This window comes from Kogia breviceps, chromosome 15 (genome assembly GCF_026419965.1).
Source record: "Kogia breviceps isolate mKogBre1 chromosome 15, mKogBre1 haplotype 1, whole genome shotgun sequence".
Taxonomy (NCBI): Eukaryota; Metazoa; Chordata; class Mammalia; order Artiodactyla; family Physeteridae; genus Kogia; species Kogia breviceps.
In genome coordinates this window covers 70,319,247-70,334,054 of record NC_081324.1, presented here as the reverse complement: position 1 = coordinate 70,334,054, position 14,808 = coordinate 70,319,247, and positions in this window count along the sequence as shown.

The window sequence follows — 14,808 nt, the reverse complement described above, 5'->3', positions numbered from 1 at the left end:
CATGTGTTTGGGAACGAGCACATGGAAAAGGTATTAAATTAGGTATTTCACACCGTCTAGGATAGGCAGAATTTTAAACAGAAAATAGTAAGTGGTGGCGAGGATGTGGGGAAACTGAACCCCAGTATAACCACTGTGGAGACAGTTGGGCAGTTCTTCAAAAAGTTAAACATTGAGTTACAAGATGCAGCAATTGCACTTCTAGGTAATATAGGCCCAAATGAATTGAAACCAGGGACTCAAACCAGTTCTTGTACGTGGATGTTCATAGCAGCACTATTTACAATAGCTTAAAAGGTGGAAACAACCCAAATACCTATGAATAGGCAAATGAATAAACAAAATTGGTGCATCTATACAATGCAATATTATTCACCTTAAAAAGGAATGAAGTATCGACACATCCTACAACGTGAATCAACCTTGAAAGTATTATGCTAAGTGAAAGAAGCCAGACTCAAAAAGTTACATATTATACGATTTCATTTATGTGAAATATCCAGAATAGGTAAATACATAGAAACAGAATGCAGACTGGTGGTTGCCCGGGGCTGAGGAGGGGGTGGGGTGGGGGAGTAACAGCTTAATAGGTGTGAGGCTTTCTTTTGCTCTGCTGAAAATGATTTGGAATCAGATAGAGATGGGGTTGCACAACATTGTGAACGTACTAAATGCCAGTGAATCGCTCACTTTAAAATGGTTAATTTTATGTTAGGATGTGAATTTCACCTCCTCTGAAAAAAACTGGTGGGAAAATAAAATTAAATATATAAAAAGCCCTCCCAGGAACTATCCACAGGTCAGTAGGGAAATGAGTCAGGAGAAGAGAGGCTGTCAGTAAAAGGTGAAGTAAGTAAGTGCATAACTTGATTAATTAAATTCTCGGGACTTCCCTGGTGGTGCAGTGGTTAAGGATCCGCCTGCCAGTGCAGGGGACACGGGTTCGAGCCCTGGTCCGGGAAGATCCCACATGCCACGGAGCAGCTAAGCCCGTGCGCCACAACTACTGAGCCTGCGCTCTAGAGCCCGCGAGCCACAACTGCTGAGCCCGTGCGCCGCAACTACTGAAGCCCGCGCACCTAGAGACCGTGCTCCGCAACAAGAAAAGCCACCGCAATGAGAAGCTCACTCACTGCCACGAAGAGGAGGCCCCGCTCGCCACAGCTAGAGAAAGCCGCGCAGCAACGAAGATCCAAGGCAGCCAAAAATAAATAAATTTATAAAAAAAGAAATTCTCTTCCACCTGGGAACCCTTGGAGCCAGTGTAGACACACACCCTAACCTCCCCATTCCAAGCGTCGAGAGAGCAGAGAAAATTGTCCCGTATCTCCCTTCAGTTGCATGATGGCTGCTCTCAGTTTGTTACTTCCCTGACAATACTGGCCTGTCACCTGTGCCAATAGCTGGGGCGCTCCAGAGAAAGCCTGCAGGACAAGGAACACAAGCGCAGAGAAATGGTAAGAGCCTTGAGGATACGTGGCATCTCCTGCAGATTCTAAGTTGAGCATATCTGACAAGGCAAACAGAGGTCTTTCTTCTGTAACCAAATGGCTGATAAAATCTAGAGCAAAATAAATATAACAGTTTCTCCTTTTGCATTTGTGAGAGTGGCAAGGTGTTTGTTGAATCTCATTGAGGATTTCTTTTTTTTTTTTTTAAACACGTGCCGCACCCAGCTCCTTAGGAAGCTGGAGAGGGAGGTCACCAGCTCTCCTGCTGACAGTGCCCCATACCTAGCCCACGTGTAATTGGACTTTTACAGGTGGGTCACACACCTACCAGGAATGTCTCCCCAAATCCAGCAGAATCTCAGGGTCTGTGAGAAGTGTATGCCCCTCTCTCTCCGCTACATGCAACTATGTAAAAACCATGAATTTTTAAAAAATTTACAATGTTGTGTTTAATTTCTGCTGTACAGCAAAGTGACTCAGTTATACATATATATATATATTATTTTCCATTATGGTTTATCATAGGGTATTGAATATAGTTCCCTGTGCTATACAGTAGGACCTGTTGTTTATCCATCCTATATATATAATAGTTTGCATCTGCTAATCCCAAACTGCCAAACCTTCCCTCCTCAGCCCTCTCCCCTTTGGCAACTCTCACAAGTTGACAACTCTCACAAAAACAGACTCACAAGACTCACAAGTCTGTGAGTCTGTTTTTGTTTTGTAGATGTTCATTTGTGTCGTATTTTAGATTCCACGTATAAGTGATATCATATGATATTTGTTTTTCTCTTTCTGACTTCATATGATAATCTCTAGGTCCATCCAAGTTGCTGCAAATGGCATTATTTCATTCTTTTTAATGACTGAGTAATATTCCATTGTATATGTGTACCACATCTTCTATATCCATTCATCTGTCTATGGACATTTAGGTTGTCTCCATGTCTTGGCTATTGTAAATAGTGCTGCTATGAACATTGGGGTGCATGTATCTTTTTGAATTATAATTTTGTCTATAATTTATAGTCCTGGGGAATATGCCCAGGAGTTATATGATTTCTGGATCATATGATTGTTGGATCATATGGCAACTCTATTTTTAGTTTTTTTGAGGAACCTCCATACTGTTTTCTATAATGGCTGCACCAATTTACACTCCCACCAACAGTGTAAGAGGATTCCCTTTGCTCCACACCACCTCCAGCATTTATTATTTGTAGACGTTTTAATGATGGCTGTTCTGACCGGCGTGAGGTGGTACCTCATTGTAGTTTTGAGTTGCATTTCTCTAATAATTAGCGGTGATGAGCATCTTTTCAGATGCCTGTTGACCACCTGTAGGTCTTCTTTGGAGGAACGTCTATTTACGTCTTCTGCCCATTTTTCGATCAGGTTGTTTGTTTGTTTTTGTTATTGAATTGTAGGAGCTGTTTGTATATTTTGAGAATTAAGCCCTTGTTGGTCACATCATTTGCAAATATTTTCTCCCAGTTCGTAGGTTGTCTTTTCATTTTGTTTATGGTTTCCTTTGCTGTGCAAAAGCTTATAAGTTTGATTAGGTCCCATTTGTTTATTTTTACTTTTATTTCTATTGCCTTAGGAGACCTAAGAAAACCTTCGTATGATTTATGTCAGAGAATGTTTTGCTTATGTCCTCTTCTAAGAGTTTTATGGTGTCTTGTCTTATATTTAAGTCTTTAAGCCATTTTGAGTTTGTTCATGGTGAGAGGGTGTGTTCTCATTTCATTGATTTACATGCGGCTGTCCAACTTTCTCAACACCATTTGCTGAAGAGACTGTCTTTTCCCCATTGTATATTCTTGTCTCCCTTGTCGAAGATTAATTGTCCATAGGTGTGTGAGTTTACTTTTGGGCTTTCGATTCTGTTCCATTGATCCATATGTCTGTTTTTGTGCCAGTACCACACGTTTCGATGACTGTAGTTTTATAGTATTGTCTGAAGTCTGGGAGGGTTATACCTCCTGCTTTCTTCTTTTTCCTCAGGATTGCTGTGGCAATTCTGGGTCTTTTATGGTTCCATGTAAATTTTAGGATTATTTGTTCTAGTTCTGTGAAAAATGTCATGGGTATTTTGATAGGTACTGCATTAAATCTGTAGATTGCTTTGGGTAGTATGGCCATTTAAACAATATTAATTCTTCCAATCCAAGAGCATGGGATTTCTTTCCATTTCGTTGAATCATCTTCTGTTTCCTTTATTAATGTTTTATAGTTCTTAGCAATAAGTCTTTCACCTCCTTGGTAAGGTTTATCCCTAAGTATTTTATTTTTTTGATGTGATAAAAACCATGAATTCTTAAAGCAACGAACCCAATCTGAAATTTCCTAGCAAGACACATTAGGGTTCTTGGGAATGAATTCCACAAGGCAGGAAATGTCAGCCAATAGGCAAGTCACCTACCTTACCAGAGCTATCTCCTCTCTCTAGCCCTGTGATCACACATGTTTCGCAGACAGCAGTCACCACATCTGCTCTGCTGGTGGCTTCAAAGTGGGAGTGCTGAACGACTTGGTGATGGAGAGAGGAACGGAATACAGACCCGGAATGCTGGTGGGGCGGAAATGACTTTGTCATCAGCGTTCTGTTTCTCTTTCTTTAGAAGGTCAAGTCGGCCATGTCAGAGAAAGTCCCAGAAGGTGGTAATTTTGCCACTGACTTTAGCTGACAGACTGACACACACTCCCCATGGTAGCTGGTTTGCGCTGAACCTGTCACCGCCTCTTCAAAACGTTGCTGGTTGCCATGGAAACAGAAAAGCACTTACTGAAAGAGCTGCTGGAAATTTCAAGTCAACATGTCCAAAACTGTCCCTGCAATATATTTTTCTAAGACCTGATTTGAAAGAGAAACAATGGCACAACTTGGGAAAGAAGACAACGGAAGATGAATGACAATAAGAGTGGCTTGACATAATTTCTAGATCCCGACATCCTGTCTCGATTCTATCCTTTTAAAACTCGGTCCCAGGGAGATATTGGGTGAAGCAGATTCAGTGATCCATGGGCTCCTGACATGAGACACGACTTTGTTATGGACAGCAAGCCTGTTTGCTGTTCTCAGCGTTTAAATCTTGACAGGACAGTGTGGCAACATAACTCGGAATATACTTGCTAAATGAACCTCTTGCATGCCAATCTACCTCCTACTCTCTGAGCTAAAAAAGAGCCTTGCAACTCAGATGATTATATATCTATTTTTTAAATCCACTCTGTAAGGCGGTAATGTGAAACGAAAGATAATGCCTTTCTTTAACCTTTGTCAGATTGGCATACCAGAAGATGAGATTTTCTTTTAAACTCCTAAAGAAGATATTCAATTAATTTAAAAAAAAACAGATTCAGAAAATAATTAGACAAACTGGAATTTTGGATATTTCTCTTATGATATAAAAAGTGTCAGGGGCTTCCCTGGTGGCACAGTGGTTGAGAATCCGCCTGCCGATGCAGGAGACACGGGTTCGTGCCCGGGTCCGGGAAGATCCCATATGCCGCGGAGCGGCTGGGCCCGTGAGCCATGGCCTCTGAGCCTGTGCGTCAGGAGCCTGTGCTCCGCAACGGGAGAGGCCACAACAGTGAGAGGCCCGCGTACCACAAAAAAAAAAAAAAAAAGTGTCAACTACATCCTCCTATTCTGGTCTTTGGATTTTGTTTGGGCCATTCAAAAATGGTGGCCTTGTTCTCTTGGTTTTTCCCATGGTTCAAATAGTGGGAAACTTCTGCCTTCTCCATTTCACATGTTGGAATCGCCATCTTTCCTTCCAGTTACCCAAGGTAGAAACTTTGGAGTCAACCTTGATTCCTTCTTCTCCCTCAGCCACCATGTATCAGTCAGCTCAGGCTGCCGTAACGAAGTATTGGGTTGGCCAGAAAGTTCATTAGGACTTCCCATAAGATGTTACGGAATACCAATACCATAGACTGGGTGGCTTAAACAACAGAAATTCATTTTCTATTGGTTCTGGAGTCTGGAAGTCCCAGGTCAGAGGGCCAGCATGGTCGAGTTCTGGTGTGAGTTTTCTTCCTGACCTGCAGATAGCCACCCTCTTGCTCTGGTCTCACATGGCAGAGAGGAGGGGGGTTGTGGGGGGGGGAGAGGGGGAGAGAGGAAGAGAGACAGCTTTGTTGTCTCTTCTTATAAGGGCATTAATCCCATCATGAGGGTCCTACCCTCATGACCTCATCTAAATCTAATTGCCTGCCAAAGACCCCCATCTCCAGATACCATCGTGTTGGGGTTCACATATGAACGGGGGGCCACAATGCAGTGGCAAATATCTATCAGGTTGTTTTTCTCCTCTCCATCACCACTACCACTATCCTAGTTGAGATGTTTATCGTCTCTTACTAAGACAATTGAAGAGCCTCCTAGCTAATCTCTCTGCTCCCAGACTTTAAATCTCTTTAAATCTACCCGTTTAAATCTACCCTCCATGTAGGAAGTAGCCTTGTCTTCCAAAAAAGGTGAGACCAGATATTATGGTCTGGAAGCCAGATAGCATGGGAAGGCCTGCGTATCAATGAGAAGTTCAAGAGGTAGATTGGTCCGCTCACAGTTGATGCTCTGTTTCATGGAAAGCCTAGCCGCCATCACCACAGCTGAAGTCTCCACTGCCCCCCAGTGCTGGCCTCTCGGCCTCCCCTGCAGTGAGGCTGATTTCAGACACAGCGTCTGTTGTACCCGCCGTGGTAGGCGCCCGGGCAGCTCTGGTACCCAGGTCCCCGAGCACACCAGACTCGTGAAGACTCTGATCCTCTCATCACGCCTAGACTCGGATGAAGCTCCGTGTAGCAGGACCTGGGATCTGACCTCCCCAGCAGCTTCCCAAAAGCCTATGTGGGGACTCGATGCCCCGTGGGATAAACTTTGACCAATGAGCATCAAGAGCCAGGAGAAAATTCCTCTCCCTTCCTCTCTTAGTGAACTGGTCTGAGGCACAGGGTTTCTGTACAGCCCATTCACTAATGTCCCATGTGACAGAGCATCTGGCTGTGCTTCTCCACAGCCTCCTTGCACTTGTTTCGTCTCGTTCGGTGGCTTATGCGCTGCCCTCTCATGATCACCTAACTGCCCACGTGTCGCTTCCTCCGTATCTGCTTGCCTGTCTTCCCACCATCCCTGCCCCACAAACAAGTTCAAAGTCAGGTACCCCTTCTCTCTACTTCCACAAAATTCTGAATTGAAACCATTAGCTTGATTGAATGCTCCCCCATCACTCTCCCCTACTAGACAGTGAACTGCGCTGAGAGCAGGGGCCATGCTTTATTCATTTCTGTAATCCGCAACACCTAGCACTGTGTCTGGAGAGTCAGTGAAGATTGCCTAAACCGAAGAGCCCACTGCCGCTCGCTTGGTGAGGCCTAAAATAGTGCACACGGTTTCTACAGACATGACACTAAAGGAGAGCGTCCCTGGACATAGAAACGACCTGAGAAAATACCTAGATGCCAGAGTAGAGGGGATAAGCCTGGCCAGGTAGGTCGGGGCTCTCTTGCAAGGGCTTGACAACCAAGCCAGTGAGTCTGCATATCTTTTCGGTAGATAAATTGGGAGCCTTTGAAACCAGGGAGTTGCTTTAGAAAGCTGAAATTGTCCATGATTTATGGGGTGAGTGGGGGGAGGGGATACCGATTGGGGAATGGTGAGGCTCGGAATTGCTGTGGTAGCCAAGGGAATGGGAAAGAGGGATGCTTGTGGGCGAGACGGTGGAGGTAGAGTCCACTGGGTGCAGCAAGCACTTGGGAGGGGGAGAAATCAGAGTTAGCTTCTAGTATTCAAAACAAGGGCTCTGGGAGAGCAGTGGGGCCGGCAATGGAAATTGTAAAGATAGGAGTCCTCTTTGGTTTGGGGTTGGGAGGCAGAGCTGAAGGAGTGTCAGAAGCATTTTCATAAAGATGAAACTGCTGCAACACACACACACATACACACACACACACACACACACACACACACACACTCCACCACCACGACCACCAGCAGCAACAGCGGACAGCAAGCCATGGTGGTTCTTTCTTTTTTTTTTTTTTTTGCCACTGCTTTTATCATGAGCGATGGGCACAGGACTAAAATAACATTTTTGCAAATTCAGAGGGCAAGAGCCATCTGTCCTGCGATTTCCGCTTCAATGTAAGGTGAGTCAGCAGAGGTGAAAGTATTAGCTCCCCATTTGATCTCCCTGCAAATTCCCATCTTTCCGCGTCGACCTGAACATTCATACTGTGGGCATATACTTCTTGGGGCTAACTGAATAAATTCCTTTAGGGACAGATCATATTATTGGATCAGGAAAGAAAGCCAAAGAGTAGTGAAGAAACAGTGAAAGTTACATAACAATAGGAAAATTCCTCTTCTACCAAGTCATTGGTCTTCTAGAAAGGAAGGCACTTGGAGGCTGCATATCCAAGAAGCTGTTATCGTCATCGCTCTCATCATCATTTTCATGTTTCAGGCGCTTATGCAGTGCCCAGCTGTGGCTGTTAATTGGCCAATGAGTTAAGAGCGTTCACAGAGCAGCCTCTCAGCCAGCCAGCACTAAGGGAAAGATGGAAAATAAAAGTTGCAGTCCCCGTCCTCCGAGAGTACTTTCTAACATGAGTAATTCAAACACAGAAGATCATTTAGAAATAAGAGACTAGAGGCTATGAAGTACTGAACAGTAAACAGCTAAAGGTTAAAATTTAGTATTTTCATAGTGTGCCAACAAGTAGAACTCTTAGGAAGGAGTGTTTGGGGAGCCCAAGAGCATCATCTTGGGATGGAGGAGTTTGGAGAAAGTTCTCTCTTCTTTTTCATCGAGTTATTCTGGGTGGGCTTCACGAAGGTGATGTATCAAGACCTATATATATAGAAGAGCTATTAAGTCGAGTGCTTGGATATCACAAAGTGATTCTGAGATAAGTGAAGGGAGGATCATTCTAGGAGGGAGAGTGATTGGGGGAAATCCAGCAGTTTCGAAGGCAAGTCCGGCGCTTCTCAGTGGAGTCCTCAAAATATCTGCACCAGAGCAGTCTGATTCAGCTGGTCAGGAATGGGGCCAGACAATCCCCGTTTTAACCCAGCCCCAGGCGATCCTGAGGCATCCTGAGTTTGAGAACCATGGCAAGTCTTTCTCCCCACTCCACCCATCCCTGTAATGGCTCTCATGTATTCAATCACGTACGTATTCAAATATACGTACCGAGTCTCTGCTGTGTGCTGTGCTCCGTTGTAGGGGCCGGAGATGCAAGAGAAAACAAAAGAGACCGAGTCCCCGCCCTCCTGGAGGTCATATCCTAGTGAAGTAGCCAAACAACAAACCAGTAAATATACAATAACTATGCAATATGGTGATAAGCGCCGCAGGGGAGCCAGGAAGGACAGTGGCTCAAGTGGACAAAGGGTCAAGTGCTGTTGGACAGCAAAGGACAAGGAGGTCCTCTCCGAACGGTGGCATTTAAGCAGAAACCCAGTCTTTCTAAGTGCCCTGAGACCGCTGGCTGATTTGCCCATTCCCTGAGTTCTTCCTCATCCTCCAAATCCATTCCTTCGCCAATGCTGAGGGCGTCTTGTGTGCCAGTAAGATCTCTGCGGCACCTGCTGGCCAGCCTCATCAGGGTTGCTTTGTTTTTGTTCCTGCCATTCTCAGCAGTTCCACGGTTTTTCACAGGCCCTCCTGATCCCGCAAGTCTCTCCCACACCCTCCCCTCCCACTGTACTTCCAATCCATTGCTGTGAATTTCCATCTTCCCTAATCAACATGGTGCTCCAAACATCACACGCCGTAGGACACAACCTGCAGAGGGCTTGGCAAGGGCTAGGTGAGGGCTGGGGCTCCAAGGGGTAGGGAAGTCTGTGAACAGCAATAAACTGCGTAATCACGCCAGCTCCTCTTGTGGTTAAGCAAGATCCTGAAGGCAGCAGCCGGGATGAAAAGGGTTAAAATGTGTGAATAAGGAGGCTGGGAACAGGAGGACACCGGATACGAGGCTGTATAAAGGATTCATGTCATCCCACTGAATCCTTATAGCAATACTATGAGGTTGGTATTAAGCCCATTTTGACAGGTGGACAACTGAGGCTCCGGCCACACAGCCAGTGATGGATGGAGATGGCATTCAGACCTGGATCTGAGTCTAAAGCCCCTTGCTTTCTTCCATCAAGTGAAGTGTGAGTTTGTAAAGGAAAAAATTCTCCACAGTGCATCTCAGGTTAAGGGAAATCAGGACAACTTTGCCAGCCGAAGACTCAAGAGGAACTTGGAATACAGCCCTTCAATTCTAGGTAGGTCATATGTGTCAACCAGCAGGTTGAGTTGATAACAGTCACGTCGTGACCTGACCACACTCCCAGGCCACTGCCAGATCAGCTAGATAGAATCTGGCAAGGCTGATAAGTTTCTACCTTAGCCAGGTAGAAGCGAGGGAAAAATGCAGACCAAAAGACAGCAAAAAAGAAGCTTGCAACCAAAGAAAACAAACCTAAACTAAACCCTAAAGCATCTGGTTCAAGCTGTTGCAAATTCCCAGATGCATGAAAACCAAATTCGTTAATAAGAAATACAAAAAAAGGGCAATTCCCTGGCAGTCCAGTGGTTAGGACTCTACACTCTCAATGCTGAGGGCCTGGGTTCAATCCCTGGTCAGGGAACTAAAATCCCACGAGCCACATAGCACAGCCAAAAAAAAAAAAAAAAAAAGAAATGCAAAAAAAGACTTAGCTCCATGGAGCTGTCCTAAGTTCATTTACTGAGCTGGAGCTTGTAACAGTGATCAGGTGATTTCCAGTTGTGGCTCCAGGGCACTCACCTCCTCCCTCTGGGAATGTGACCTGCGACGAGGAGACTTCTACTGTCTGGACGCTTCCAACATGCTTTTTCCCTGGAATCCAGGAAATCTTGGCTACCTGCAGTGTGCAAAGGCAGCTGGCCAGGCAAGGAAGCTGGCGCCAGGTCCTGGGGGGCCCCTCCCTGGAGGGAGCAAAGTTTGCCTCTCAGGTTGCAGCTGCAGAAAAAGGGAGGGGACTAGGGGGACAGGGACGGGTTGGAGAGCCATGGAGGCAGTGGTTTGGACATCAACTCAGTGAGTCATGCCCCGGGGCAGCTTTTTACAAGAGTTGCAAATTCCAGTAACAGCAGATCAGGGACATCTCTCGAGGGACTTCCAACCAATCGAAAATGCCTCTTGCTGCATCTTGGCAGTTCTGAGTCCGAATCCAAATAGCTTATCTTCAACAGCAGATCCTGAAGTTTTTCCTTGCATGGGTCCCTGGGCTTCTTGAAACCAGGAGGTTTTTCTGCCCTGAAGTTGGAGATGTTGGGTGATAGCCATCGTCAGCAAACACTGAACCTGAGTCTGGCCCCTCACCCACATAGGGATGCGATTTCCATTTCCTGTGGCCTGGAAGGTGAACTGGGTATTTTTCTTTTGCCCCTCCAGATCCACTCCCTGGCCTTCTCGCTGTTCTCACCCCTGGGGAGGCTGACCTGTGTGATCTCCATCAATGGGCTCCCTCTCTTGTGGTGCCCAGTTGGTAGAGCCCCAGCAGGAGATGAGAAGGCAGGCAGAGAGTGAGGTCATTCTTCCCAGCTTCCTCTCTGTGGGGTCCCACAGACTGCCAGGGTCCCTTATGGGAAGAGTGCAGCCCTCTCTAAACAATATCTCTATCTCTAGATTCTGGTAACCACTCTCCCTGTCCTTTCCAGCCTAAGTGGGTAGCAGCTCCCCCTGTTACTAGCTCTGGGTACTGCACCATCCTTGAGGTTTCCTTAAACTCCGCCCTCTCCCTTTATCAAACCCACCTCTTTATTTCTGTTCCACGACAGTGATATCCACCACTCTGTCCTCCAGCTCACTTATTTGTTCTTCTGCCTCATTAATTCTGCCATTGATTCCTTCTAGTGTATTTTTCATTTCAATTATTACTTTTTTTATAAATTTATTTATTTATTTATGGCTGCGTTGGGTCTTTGCTGCTGCACGTGGGCCCTCTCCAGTTGCCGCAAGCGGAGGCCACTCCTCGCTGGGGTGCACGGGCCCCTCAGTGCGGTGGCCCCTCCCTCCGTGGAGCACGGGCTCCAGGAGTGCGGGCCTCAGCAGTTGCGGTAAGTGGGCTCAGCAGTTGTGGCGCACGGGCCCAGCTGCTCCGCGGCACGTGGGATCCTCCCGGACCAGGGCTCGAACCCGTGTCCCCAGCATCGGCAGGCGGACTCCCAACCACTGCGCCCCCAGGGAAGCCCCTTCATTTCAATTATTGTTCATCTCTCTTTGTTCTTTAAATCTTCTAGCTGTTTGTTAAACATTTCTTGTATCTTCTTGGTCTGTGCCTCCGTTCTTTTTCCAAGATCTTAGATCATCTTTACTATCATTACTCTGAATTCTTTTTCAGGTAGATTGCCTAGCTCCACTTCACTTAGTTGTTCTTGTGGGTATTAAACCCACCTCTAATGACCCAGTGGGAATGTGCCATCTCCCCACTTTTGGGCACCTGAGTGATACCAATCATTTAGGGAAAAGCCAGCTTGACCCACACCTCTTCTCCCCTGCTGTTACTGCTACTCTAACCTACCTCCATCTACGAGGACTAACCACCAAGTGTTGTTCAAGAGCCTTTCGAGCCTTTGTGGCTGTCGAGCAGAACACATGTCAAGCCACTTAGAATAAAACCCAAGCTCCTTCCCAGGGCTTAAGAGGCCTGAGGCTGCTCTCCAAACCCCTCCCCCTGCACGCTCGCTCTCCCCTCCCCCAGCCACATGCGCTGCTTTCTGCCATTTCCTGAACATGCTGAGATTGTTCACGCTTATAAGCCTTTTGCACTCACTGTTCCTTCCTCCCCTCTGCCTGCTCCCAGGTCCCAAGGTTGTCAAGTTTAATCCTCACTCCTGCAAGTTCCCAGAGGCAGAAATTCATTTTTTTAATTTTTTCAAGTTTTTTTGGCATCGTTTCGTTCCGGGAGCTACAAACTCAAGTGCCTGTGGAACAGGTAACGTAAACAGGGGAAGTGGCCAAGGCTAATAAAAATCATTCAGCTCTCTCGGTCTGGCTTTTGTTTTCCCACTTTTGACAGAGACATGAAAGCAGAGAAGTAACTCTTACTATAAAAACACACACAGGGCTTCCCTGGTGGCGCAGTGGTTGAGAGTCCGCCTGCCGATGCAGGGGACGCGGGTTCGTGCCCCGGTCCGGGAAGATCCCACGTGCCGCGGAGCGGCTGGGCCCGTGAGCCATGGCCTCTGAGCCTGCGCGTCCGGAGCCTGTGCTCCGCAATGGGAGAGGCTGCAGCGGTGAGAGGCCCGTGTACTGCAAAAAAAACACAAAAACACCACACACAGTGCAGAGTCAGTGATGGAGGCAAGCGACAGTCATCCGTGGTGTCGGGGAGCAGGAGACAGTGGCTGGTGACTGCTGCAAACCTCCTACCAGCCAGTTTGCTGTTTTGCAGAAATCAGTCCCAGTATGACCAGAAATTGCCATTTTTCAAGAGAAGCTGGAAATCCTGGTTTTTATGTGGTGTCTCCTAATTTTTTAAGGTTGACAATTTTTTTAAATTAAAGTGTAGTTGATTTACAATGTTGTGTTCGTTTCCGGTGTACAGCAGAGTGCTTTGGTTTCATATGTGTGTATATATATATGTATGTATACAGTACATGTATTCTTTTTCAGATTCTTTTCCACTGTAGGTTATTACAGGATATTGAATATAGTTCCCTGTGTTATATAGTAGGTCCTTGTTGTTTATCTATTTTATATATACAATAGTGTGTATCTGTTAATCCCAAACTCCTAATTTATCCCTTCCCACCCTTTTCCCTTTGATAACTATAAGTTTGCTTTCTATGTCTGTGAGTCTGTTTCTGTTTTGTAAATAAGTTCATTTGTATCATATTTTAGATTCCACATATAAGTGATATCATATGATATTTGTCTTTGTCTGACTGACTTCACTTAGTATGATAAGCTCTGGGTCCATCCGTGTAGTTGCAAATGGCATTATTTCATTCTTTTTATGGCTGAGTAATATTCATATATATATATACACACACACACACACACCCCACATCTTCTTTATCCATTCATCTGTTGATAGACATTTAGGTTGCTTCCATGTCTTGGCTATTGTGAATAGTGCGACTATGAACTTAGGGGTGCACGTATCTTTTCGAATTAGTTTTGTCTGGGTGTATGCCCAGGAATGGGATTGCTGGATCATATGGCAACTCTTTTTCAGTTTTTTAAGGAACCTCCATACTGTTCTCCATAGTGCCTGCTCCAATTTACATTTCCACCACCAGTGCAAGAGGGTTCCCTTTTCTCCACACCTTCTCCAGCATTTATTCTTGGCAGACTTTTTGATGGTGGCCATTCTGACTGGTGTGAGGTGATACCTCACTGTAGTTTTGACGTGCATTTCTCTGATCATTAGCGAGGATGAGCATCTTTTCATGTGCTTCTTGGCCACCTGTAGGTCTTCTTTGGAGAAATGTCTATTTAGGTCTCCTGCCTTCAGTTTGACGATTTTTAAAAGCCCCTTGTGGGCCACACTGAATGTATATTCATGCTGGATTTAACACAGAGGCCACCAGTACTCAATCACTGCCATATATTCAGTGGGCACAGCACAGAGTATAGTTCAACAATTCTGTGTAGAATAAATAGTCTTCGCAGGTGACTTCTCAGCTTCCCTCTGTTGGGAATGTAGAAAAAGTGGGTTCAGAATGAGAGGACGCTTCTCCATTCTAGGTGGGAGTTTCGGGATATGTCTGCTCCTGAGCTCAGAGACAGCCTGGTTGAATTCCATGAATATGAGATTTCTCTACCGCTTGGTCTGAGGCTGATGTGGCATTGATATGGCCATGCCTGTTTTTTTTTTTAAATTTATTTCTTTATTTATTTACAGCTGCATTGAGTCTTCGTTGCTGCCCGTGGGCTTTCTCTAGTTGCGGCGAGCGGGCGTTACTCTTCGCTGCGGTGTGCGGGCTTCTCATTGCGGTGGCTTCTCTTGTTTCGGAGCACAGACTCTAGGAGTGCTGGCTTCAGTAGTTGTAGCACGCGGGCTCAGTAGTTGTGGCTCACGAGCTCTAGAGCGCAGGCTCTATAGTTGTGATGCACGGGCTTAGTTGCTCTGCAGCATGTGGGATCTTCCTGGACCAGGGCTCGAACCCGTGTTCCCTGCATTAGCAGGCGGATTCTTAACCACTGCACCACCAGGGAAGTCCCCGTGCCTGTTTTTTAATAGTCTGCATCCATTCTGATGGTTGGTGCCGTGATGTTAAACAATTTTAGTATCAACCCCCACTGGGTGCACAAATGGAAGGCTATATTGGTCACAGTTTGTGACCACCAACAAAGGCTCTTAGAG